The sequence below is a fragment of the Tamandua tetradactyla genome, chromosome 6, assembly GCF_023851605.1.
Source record: "Tamandua tetradactyla isolate mTamTet1 chromosome 6, mTamTet1.pri, whole genome shotgun sequence".
Taxonomy (NCBI): domain Eukaryota; kingdom Metazoa; phylum Chordata; class Mammalia; order Pilosa; family Myrmecophagidae; genus Tamandua; species Tamandua tetradactyla.
This window is the reverse complement of record NC_135332.1, coordinates 181,723,507-181,735,831: the sequence shown is the minus strand read 5'-3', so window position 1 is coordinate 181,735,831 and position 12,325 is coordinate 181,723,507.

Sequence of the window (12,325 nt, the reverse complement as noted above, 5' to 3'; positions counted from 1 at the left end):
GCCAAGTTCACACATAGACCTGACCATAACAGCCCACCCCTTGTCAACTTGGCAGCTATACTCATCCTCTTAAACCATACCTAATTTCTAAATAGAAAACAATAAAACACTCATTTTTTCTTTCATCTAACAATACTCAACTGTTCTACATATAACTGGAAACACATTAAATCTCTCCAGAATAGGGTGCAAGTCCTTGGGTAATATTCATTCTTGAACTTGATATCTTACAACTTAAATAGCATAACATGAACAAAACAGCATCACAGTCATTGTTTCTGTAACTGATCATGTGGTAGTAGTTCATATTTATCACTACCTTCTTCCATTACCCATTCCATGTTCCCTTTACCCTCAGCAAGCACTTAAGCTGGCCATGGTTCTTTGCCTGGTTGGATGATCCAAACCTTCATTCCTGAAATTTCAGAGCCATTGGCAGTCCTGCCTGCATTGGGTTGTTGCAGTTTTCCATTGATTTTAATCACAGGGCATGGTAGTACTAAAAGATGCCCTAGGAGATCTCCTATATTCCAAGAAAACTCTTCTTTACCTCCATTGTGCAGCTGAAGTCCTATTTACCCCTGATAGTCAGGGTCAATCACCCCAGACAATAATGTAATCCCTTCTTGGCTTGTTGATCCAGGGGCATGAGTAGCCCAAAGTGACCAGGTGGCAGTCTTAGATTCCAGTTCAATGGAATCATTGTTTCTCCTGGTGGAAGCAGTTCCCTTTTGGAACTAAAACCTGTAGACCAGCAGAGCTCAGGGTCACAGGGACAGGAAGCAAAAACTTTCCTAGTGGATCACTAGGAGTAATAGTGAGTGGCACCACTCCCATTTCCACCCCTTGGTTCCTGGACCCATGGATCCTGGCTATGGGAGAAACAGCACCATACAGTGGACACTGATTCAGAGCATACACAGCTTCCTGGAGAACATTACCCCAGACTTTCAAGTTTTTGCCACCTAGTTGGCACCGTAATTGAGTTTTTAAAAGGCCATTCCATGGTTCTATCAATCCAGCTGCTTCTGGATGATGGGGAACATGGTAAGACCAGAGAATTCCATGAGCATGTGCCCATTCCCACACTTCATTTGCTGTGAAGTGTGTTCCTTGATCAGAAGCAATGCTGTGTGGAATACCATGACAAAGGATAAAGCATTCTATAAGCCCATGGATAGTAGTCTTGGCAGAAGCATTGTATGCAGGGAAAGCAAACCTATATCCAGAGTATGCATCTATTCCAGTTAGAACAAATCACTGCCCCTTCCATGCTGGAAGTGGTCCAATATAATCAACCTGTCACCATGTAGCTGGCTGGTCACCTCAGGGAATGGTGCCATATCAGGGGCTGAGTGTGGATCTCTGCTGCTGGCAGACTGGGCACTCAGCAGTGGCTGAATCCAGGTCAGCCTTGGTGAGTAGAAGTCCATGATGCAGAGCCTACCCATAACCTCAGTTCCTACCACCATTGGCCAAAAAATTTGTTCATGAGCCCATTGGGCAATGACAAGAGTTGCTGGGGAAAGAGGCTGACTGGTATCCACAGAATGAGTCATGTTATCCAATTGATTATTAAACCCTTCCTCTTCTGAAGTCACTCTCTGGTGTGCATTCACATGAGACACAAACACGTTTATGTTTTTAGCCCACTCAGAAAGGTCTATCCACATACTTCTTCCCTGACCTCTTTCCAAGTCTCTGACCATCCAGCCAAACCATTAGTAACAGCCCATGAGTCAGTATACAAATACACCTCTGGCCAGTTCTCCTTCCAAGCAAAATGAACAACCAGGTGCACTGCTCGAAGTTCTGCCCACTGGGAAGATTTCCCCTCACGACTGTCCTTCAAGGACAGCCCAGAAAGGGGTTATAGTGCTGCAGCTGTCCACTTTCAGGTGGTACCTGCATATCATGCTGAATTATCTGTAAGCAAGGCCCAAATTTTCTCTTCCTCAGTCAATTCACTGTAAGGAACTCCCCAGGATGCCATAGCTCTGGTCTGGAAAGAGAAGGTAATGTGGCAGGAGTGGTGACCATGGGCATTTGGGCCACTTCCTCATGTAACTTACTTGTGCCTTCAGGACATGCTCTGGCCCTATCTCGTATATACCACTTCCATTTTATGATGAAGTGCTGCTGTGCAAGCCCAACTTTATGGCTGGGTGGGTCAGACAACACCCAGCTCATGATAGGCAACTCAGGTGTCATGGTAACTTTGTGGCCCATGGTTAAGCGTTCAGTCTCTGCTAAGGCCCAGTAGCAGGCCAAAAGCTGTTTCTCAAATGGAGAGTAGTTATCTGCACCAGATGGTAAGACTTTGCTCCAAAATCCTAAGGATCTGCATTGTGATTCTCCTATAGGGGCCTGTCAAATGCTCTAGACAGCATCTCTATTTGCCAATGAGACTTCTGGCACCATTGGATCTGCTGGATTATATGGTCCAAGTGGCAGAGCAGCTTGTACAGCAGCCTGGACCTGTCACAGAGCCTCCTCTTGTTCAGGTCCCCACTCAAAATTAGCAGCTTTTCTGGTCACTCAACAAATGGGTCGGAGTAGCACACCCAAATGAGGAATATGTTGGTGCCAGAATCCAAAGAGACTGACTAGGCATTGTGCTCTTTTTTGGTCATAGGAGAGGCCAGATGAAGCAACTTATCCTTCACCTTAGAAGGGATATCTCGACATGCCCCACACCACTGGATGCCTAGAAATTTCACTGAGGTGAAAGGCCCCTGTATTTTTGTTGAATTTTTCTCCCATCTGCTCACACGCAAATGCCTTACCAGTAAGTCTAGAGTAGTTGCTACTTCTTGCCCACTAAGTCCAATCAACATGATATCATCAATATAATGGGCCAGTGTGATGACTTGTGGAGAGAGAAATGATCAAGTTCCCTGCAGACAAGATAATGACATAGTGCTGGAGAGTTGATATACCCCTGAGGTAGGACAGTGAAAGTATATTGCTGACCTTGCCAACTAAAAGCAAACTGTTTCTGGTGGTCCTTACTAACAGCTATTGAGAAAAAAGCATTTGCCAGATCAATAGCTGCATACCAGGCACCAGGGGATGCATTAATCTGCTCAGACAATGATACCACATCTGGAACAGCAGCTGCAATTGGAGTTACCACCTGGTTGAGCTTATGATAATCCGCTATCATCCTCCAAGACCCACCTGTTTTCTGCACATGCCAAATAGAGGAGTTGAATGGGGATGTGGTGGGAATCACCACCCTTGTATCCTTCAAGTCCTTAAGAGTGACAGTAATCTTGGCAATCCCTCCAGGAATCTGGTACTGCTTCTCATGTACTGTTTTGCTAGGTAGGGGCAGTTCTAGAGGCTTCCACTTGGCCTTTCCCACCATCTATAATATCCCTCACTGCATGTGTTAGAGAGTCAATTTTAGGATTCTGCCAGTTGATCAGTATGTTTATTCCAATTATCCATTCTGAAGCTGGGGAAATAACTGCAGAATGGGTCTGGGAGCCATTGGACCCACTGTGAGATGGACCTGAGCTAAAACTCCATTGATCACCTGGCCTCCATAAGCCCCCACTCTGACTGGTAGACCAGAGTGACGTTTTGGGTCTCCTTGAATTAAGGTCACTTTTGAACCATTGTCTAATAATCTCTGAAATATCTAATCATTTGCTTTTCTCCAATGCAGAGTTACCCAGGTAAAAGGCCACAGGTCTCCTTGGGGAAGGCTTGGAGGAAGATTAACAGTATAAATTTGTGGCAGCATAACAGGGTTCTCCCCCAAAGGGACCTGACCTGCCCTTCATTCAAGGGACTGTGGGTCTGTAGACTGTTTCAAGTCTGGAAATTGATTAAGGGGTCATGACTCTGTGTTATTGTAATTCAGATTAGACTCTGTTCACTTGACCTAGAACTCTTTTGTTTATACAGCTGAAACAAGAGTTTAGTAGACTGCCATTCTATTGTATTTCTAGGTACCCCTTGATTTACTAGCCAATGCCACAAATCTCTGTGGGTCATATAATTTTGACTCCTGCTTTGAGTTTGCTGTCTATTATAATAGCCACATCTACCCTGTCTTTGGTGATTAAGTGCTGCCACCTGGCTTCTGCCAACTCGGGATCCTGTCATCCCCATAGTGTTTAAGGATTCCAGCTCAGTGACAGCAGTTCCTACAGTAATACCCGACCTACAGAGAAGTGCAATTACAGATCTCTTCAGGGATGATGGTGCCAGTCTCACAAACTTATTTCTCACTGTTCTGGTAAGAGGTGCATCCTCTGGACATTCCTGGGGTGTAAGAGCAGGCTTTGCATGATAAATCCACTCTAACATTCCAATCTCTCTAAGCCTCTGGATCCCCTCATCTACATTATGCCAGAGCAGTTCTGGCATTTCAACCTCAGGTAATGTCGGCCACCTTTTGATCCATGTTTCAACCAATCATCCAAACAAACTGTTAATACCTTTTCTAGCCCCTCAAGCTGTAACATTGAATGCAGACTCTCTGCTTAGTGGGCCCATATCAATAAATTCAGCCTGATCCAGCCTTAAATTCCTCCCACCATTATCCCAAGCCCTTAAAATCCATTGCCACACATATTCCCCTGATTTGTGTCTCTATAAATTGGAAATCTCACATAGTTCTTTTGGAGTATAATGTACCTCTTCATGTGTGATGCTTTGTACCTCACCTTTAGGGGCCTATTGGGACTTTAGTCTAGTTATAGGTCTGGAAGAAATGAGGGGTGGTGGGGGTGGTTCATGAAAATAATTAGAAATCCCTTTCAAGCCATTTGCTTCAGGGCCTTCATTTGCAGTTTCATCTGGTGAAACAGGATTAATCCCTCTAGGGCTAATCTCTTCAGGAGGAGATTGGGTGGCCAATTCCTCAAGTCAGGCTGGAGGTGGGGTGGCTATGTCCTCAGAACAGACTATTATAGGGTTATCTAGAGAAGACTCAGCATGACCTAGGATTTCAACCTTGCCCCCCACATCATTATCAATCCATATGTCGCCATCCCATTTTTCAGGGTCCCACTCCTTTCCAATCAATGCCCTCACTTTAATGACAGGCACCATGCAAGACTGAGATTTCAGTTTATGTTGTAAAGTTGCTACTCTAACAATAAGATTCTGAGTGTGATTTTCAGAGATCTCAAGTCTTTGGCTATAGGAGATAAGATTTTCCTTCGGGATACTCATAGAAACTTCTACATCCATCAGACAGCGCTTAAGCTTCTCGTTTGAAGCCTTAAGCCCATCCCTTTCACCCCTTAATGTATCCAGTGTGTCTTAACAACAACCAGCCAACATCTCTATAACTCTTATTTCCACAAAACTCTGTAAAGGTGTCAAAAACATTATCCCCCAGAGCCTGACTTCGTACAAGTGAAGCACTAGGAGAATCGAATCATGATATTTTGACTATCTCTTTTGCCAGCTCTCTCTATGGATTGGGAGTGTCATTCTGTTTATGGGAATCAGAGTCCTTAGTGCCTCTGAGTCCAGTCAGATTAAAAAACCATTCATAAAAACCCATTTTTAAGATTATGTTGGTACTCCTGGTACCAAGATATATTAGTTAGGGTTCTCTAGAGAAATGTAATCAACAGGGAACATTCACAAATATAAAATTCATAAAAGTGTCTCCCGTAACCCTGAGAATGCAGAGTCCAAAAGTCGTAGGGCAGACTGTGAAACTGATGACTCCAATGGAGGGTCTGGATGAACTCCACAGGAGAGGCTCACCAGCTGATGCAGGAAGAGAGCCTGTCTCTTCTGAAGCCTTTTTAAAAGGCTTCCAGTGATTAGATTGAGCATCACTCATTGCAGAAGACACTCCCCGTGGCTGATTACAAATGGAATCAGCTGTGGATGCAGCTGATGTGATCACGATTTAATTCTATGAAATGTCCTCATTACAACAGACAGAAATTAAAGACTTTGTAATTATCTTGGAGTTTATTCATTTTCTTTCTTGCATTTTTTTTGTATTTTAATTACTTTCATGCTTTTTCTTTGTTTTTCCTTATTTTTAACCTGCTCCTTTTCCTTAAATTTTAAAGTGCCTGTTTTAATTTCACTGTCTTTACAGTCTTTAATTTACTTCCTTTATTTAGAATTTCTAAACCTTTTCCCAACCAGACAAACAGGTACCACCACCTGGCCAAGTTGACACATGAACCTGACCATGACACTTTCTGTATGTTACTTCTTTTATTTCCTTCTGATATTTTATTTCTGTGAATTCAATAATCATCTTTTGGTTTCTTTCACTTTTTACCTTAGTGTTCTCTGTCCTTTTTCTATTTATGTTTACTGTTTTTAAGTTGAGGTTTTCTTATGTTTTGTTCACTCACATATTATTTTTACTATAATTTATGCAATTTTATTACCCTGTTTTTCTTTATTTTATTTCTTAATCTTATTCTCTATTTTTTTACTACTTTTACATTTTTTATAGTCCTTTCTTTTCTTTCCTTATTTTTTTCCCTTTCTCTCCCTCATTTCCTCTTTCCTGGCTTTTTTACATATTTTTCTTCATTCACTCATCACCTTCTACTTCATCTTTTATTTGTCCTTTGTTTACATTCTTTACAATTTCTCTGTTTCTCCTTTTATTCTGTTAATTATTTTCTATAATTTCTTTCCACCTTATTTTTCTCTATTTTTTGCTAGTTTCTGTAGATACATAATAAAATTTGTTTACTTCTCATAAACTAGTTCAAAATTGTTAATGTTTTCTGAGTTTTAAGTACCTTCTTTTTTCTTTACTTTCTTTACACTATTTCTTTTCTCCATATATTTTCTCTCCTTTATTTCTTTTCTCTTTTCCTTTACCTCTTCTTACCTTCTTCATATTATGCATTTGTTTTTCCTTTTAGTTAATCTATTTTCTATAATATTTATTTATTTTCTTATTTTTAGTTTACTTTTACATCTTTAATCTATTTAATATTATCTATTTAACTTATATTTGTGCTCATTTTACATTTTGATTTTAATTCATTATATTACTTTCTGTTTACCCTTATGTTATATACATAACTTCTTTTTCTTATTTCCTCTTTATTTATTTGACTACAGTATCTGTTTTCAACTTCTCAATGTTATAGTTTTTATTTTTCTTTCATTGTTTTTACACCTTACATTGTTCATCTCCTTTGTGGTCTTTTTTTCTATTCTATGTTACAACTTTATTACCTTTTCTTTACTATCTTTACTTTACTTCCATTTTTATTTGATGTATGTTCTCTTTGTTTTCTTTTCCCTTCTTTATTATTTTTGTGTCCCTTTGTATTTTTCTTTATTATTATTATTATTTTGCTTTCATTTGCTATTATCGTTTGTATGTATTTTTTTTTCACATGGGCAGGCACTGGGAATCAAACTTGGGTCTCCAGCTTGGCAGGCAAGAACTCTGCTACTGAGCCACCTTTGCACCACCTTGTTCTATATGCATTTTAAAGACTTTGTAATTATCTTGGAGTTTATTCATTTTCTTTCTTGCATTTTTTTTGTATTTTAATTACTTTCATGCTTTTTTTTTGTTTTTCCTTATTTTTAACCTTCTCCTTTTCCTTAACTTTTAAAGTGCCTGTTTTAATTTCACTGTCTTTACAGCCTTTAATTTACTTCCTTTATTTCTTTATTTAGAATTTCTAAGCTGTTACTCTCATCCATTTTCATTTCCATTTATACTTTCTATCTATTGTCATGTTCTATCTTTTAGTTTTTTGTTTGTCTTATTTCTCTTCAGTGTAGGCTAATCTGTTCAATTTATATAGAATGAACCCTGTGGATTTATAGAAAAGTTAATAATAAAATAATGAATTATGCAACTTGAAAACATAGATTAAAAAAACAAAACCTCAAACAACTCATCAATGTTATCACATAAAGACTACACAAAATTTACTTCTTGAGAAAAGTCTAAAAGATCAGAATTTTCCAAACTATCAATTTTTTAGTTTCCTTTTACCCGAGAGTTCAGCTATCAGCTTATCCCTTTCCTCTAACATTTTACCATAAGATGCAAGGAGAAGCCAGACTACACTTTCAACATTCAATTTTGAAATCTCTTCAGCTAAGTATCCCAGCTTGTCACTTTCAAATTCTGCATTCCATCCAATATCAGGTCTCAATTTTGTCAAATTCGATATCACTTTAAAACAAAGGTTATCTTTCCTCCAGTTTGCAATGACGCAATCATCATGAGATGAAAACAAGGAGATAAGGACCAACAGATGCTGGACATGTGCCTTGCTATCTGACAGAGGAACCCTGAATGCCAGCAACCTTTCTTCGGAGAAGGTTTGGTCCTATCGATGCCCTAATTGGGGCATTTTTGTGGCCTTAGAACTGTAACTTTGTCAAATAATAAATACCTATCATAAAAGCCAAACCATTACTGGAATATTGCATTCTGAAAGCTTTAGCAAACAGAAACAGATTTTGGTACCAGGAGTGGGGTACTGAAAGATGCAAATACCAGGAATGTTGGGTGGACATTATAAATGGATAAGGGGAAGGGTCTGGAAGAATTGTGAGGTGCTTGATAGAAAAGGCCTAGATATCTTTGAAGAGACTGTTGGTAGAAATATGGACACTAAGGGTTCAATGATGAGGTCTCAGATAGAAATGATGAATGTGTCATTGCAAACTGGAAGAAAGATGACCCTTGTTTTAAAGTGGTAGAGAATTTGACAAAATTGAGACCTGATGTGGGATGGAATGCAGAATTTGAAAGTGACAAGCTGGGATACTTAGCTGAAGAGATTTCAAAATTGAATGTTGAAAGTGCAGCCTGGCTTCTTGCATCTTATAGTAAAATGTTAGAGGAAAGTGATAAGCTGATAGCTGAACTCTTGGGTAAAAGGAAACTAAAAATCGATAGTTTGGAAAATTCTGATCTTTTAGACAATAAGTCAACAGAAAATGCTGCCTCATGTGAGGATTTAACCAAACATGGAACCAGTCAGCCATTTTAGTACTAGTCAGAATGGGAAATGTAGCTATCCAGAAAGGATCTGTAAAAAGTCCTATTGTCAGTTCGGACTCTGTGTGCTGTATGTGAAACCGCCAAGTTTTTTTGGTGATATGTACATGAAAGGATCCACTGCCAGCTTAAACTAAAAGGATAGATTGAAGGGAAAATTACTTCAATGGCAGAACCATAGAAGCCAAGGTCTAAAACCAAAAAACCTTGGAACAGAAGAGTGGTCCCACCCGTGCATGTGGAAAAGGTGAGTTGGCCCCAGTTTGCAGAGGGTGAGCCTTCCTCCTCTTTGTTCAGGAAGAGTACTGCTGCCCCAGCTCCCAGAGAGGGTGAAGCACATTCCCCAGGGATTGAGGAGAGTCAGGCTGCCACCCCACTGTTCTAAGAGGTTGGGGCCTATGTCCCAGAGAAGGCACAGCGTCTGGCTGCCATCTACGTATGTGAGGAGTCTGCGCAGAGAACATGGCTGTCTCCCCAACTTGGAGATGTTGGACCTCAACCCAGTGCTTCAGAGAGAAGGGCTGCTGCACAAGGCCTTGGAGAGGGTGGAACTGCTGCTCTTTCAAGCCCTAAGGATGAAATCTCATCCTATGCATGCCTCTCGAATGAAGTATGTCTTGTAGGTTTTGGGACTGATCTGAATACATGACCCCTGTTTTCCTTCCAATTTCTTCCTATGGAAATGGGGACATTTACCCTATGACTGCTCCTCCTTTGTACATTGGAAACATATCACTTGTTCTGTTTCACAGGTGCACAACTAGAGGAGAATTCTGCTGTAGGAATGAACACACATGTAACTGATTTTGATGAGACTTTGCAATTAATACTGTTACTGAAATGATTTAATGATTTTTATATCATCATGGAATGAACGCATTTAGTATATGGAAAGACCATGTCTTTTTGGATCCCAGAGAGTGGAGTTTTGAAGCTGTGTACCCCAGAAAGCACCATGTTCTTCTAGTCCATTCTTGTGGGTGCAGATGTGTTGTGGGTGGAGTCTTTTGACTGGGTTGTTTCAGATGAGATGGGACCCAGTTATTCAAGGTGGTTCTTAAGCCTTCACTGGAGTTTTGTATGAGGATTAGAGAGAGAAAAAGCCCAGAGAGCTCAGAGAGGGAGAAATACCAGAGAGAGATGAGAGAGACAAAAGCCCCAGAGAAGCTAAGAGAGGACCCACAGGAGCTGAGAGAGGAGACCCCTGGAACCAGGAGTAGAAAGCAACAAAATCCAGGAGAGGGACCAGCAAATGCTGGCCATGAGCCTTGTGGAACCCCAGGCCAGCGGCTTTCCTTCAGGGAAGCTGTCGTCCTGCTGATGCCTTCTGTGGGACATTCTCATGGCCTTAGACCTGCAACTTTGTAAACCAGTAAATCCCCATCGTGAAAGCCAACCCATTCCTGGTATAGTCCATTCCAGGAGTTTTAGCAAACATACTATAAATGGATGACCTTATTTTCATTTTCATTAATTTGGAGGACATATTTTATACCCCGTTGCATATGAGGAAATTGATGAGTAAAGAAATATGCATTACACTGAGTATTGCACAGCTAGTAATGTGATGGGCAGATATTACATGGGAATTCTTTTCTCAGGATTATGTGGGTTTATTTTAATCATAAATATATCATAAAAACACATTTTGGCTTTGAAAAAGTAAAGCTAAGTAAAAACAGACATGGTTCGAGGTTTGGTGATTCACAAAATAGTAGATTCAAATGAACGATATACACACAAAAAGCAGGTCTTTTTTATCAGGCAATTCAAATTAGTATAGCAATGAGCTCCTTTAAGACAATGCTATTGGCAAAGATTTAAAATGTGTATGATTCTCAGAGAAACGGTATGTGCAGAAATAGGCATTCTCAAACACTACCCGTAGGAGGAGACTTCTCCCTGTTTTGTTTGTCAATGCATCTTAGTGTTTGGTATTTTTGGAAGGTAGGGAAGACTTTAAGTTAACTTGTTTTCTTTCCCCCACACAAAGTATGTGAGCAAGATGATAAAATTAAATTTTAGCTGTGATATCATTAAGTAACAGCGAAGGAATTCCACAGAGAGTTGTCAGTCTGAAACCCAACTGTCAAAAGAACTGGCTAAGAACCATCTTTTTTCCTATTTGACCACATACCCTTTGAGTTCCTCACAATTTAATAAAATGCCCTTTTCACGAAGCACAGTGGAATGATGTTAAAACTAAGTGCAGAGGGGAACAGAGTGTTGGCTGTGTGTCACGAGAGCGAGTCAGAAATGTGATGCCCAGCCAGCTTTGGGTCTAGGCGCAGACAATTGATTGCTGCTTCAAGGTAGAGAATTAATCCAGACTGGACAGGGTTTGTGGTGTCAGATGCCATGACTGGTGGACACTGCAGGGTGAGTGTCCGAAGTGGGTCTTCATGAATAAAATGCTGTTTCTCTAAGCAAGCTGTTTGCTCAGGTGAGCAGACTGTTGTCTTGGATAAGTTAACCTGTAGATTTTCCTGAAGCAGACAGTGAAGTTATTTAGTGGTCTGTGACCTTATCTTTCCAAGAAGAAGATTTGACCCAGACATTCTCAAACCATAATCCACAGTGGGGTCACGGAAGCCTGGTGTTTCCAGACCCGGTAAGACGTGGGGTGCTTTCTCTGGAGGGAGCCGTGTGGGAGCCTACCCTCGGCACAGATAGGGGACAGGGACTTTATCATGCGCCTCACCAGCGGGCAGGGCACTGCACGGAGAGCTTGTGACTGAAACCGGGGTGCACATTTGACCAGAGTCTACCTCGTGTGCGAGAGGCTGTGGGTCACTGGGCCGAGGACCCAGGGGAGGCAGGTGAGCTGTGCGAGGAGGCAAGGGATGTGCAAATGCCCAGTACCTAGGGGCCAGGAGGACACTGCGATGGGGAGGGAGCTCGGGGCTGCTCTGAGCGGGAGCCTGGGGAGAAGACCCCGGGCGCGGGGGCGGGGGCGGGGCAGGAGCAGCCTGCGGAGAGGCTGAGAGGATGGCGGAACCCAAGGAAGGCACTGCACTTCATGACATGCCTGTCTGTGAATTTGCAAGGCTTGACTCATAGCAGACAAGGTGTTTTCATTACTGATTCAAATCTCAAAGTGGCGTTTTAGTTTGCCACAGCTGCTGGAATGCAGCACACCAGAGATGGATTGGCTTTTAATAAAAGGGGATTTACTTAGTGAAAAATTTATAGTTCTTCAGAGGAAAGGCAGCTTTCACCTGAGGTTCTCTCTGACACTTACACGAAAAGGCGACGTCTGCTGGCCTCTCCCGGCTTCTGGGTTCCAATGCTTTTCCCCAGGTGCTTCCTTTCCGCACCTCAAAATGTCTGGGCTGAGCT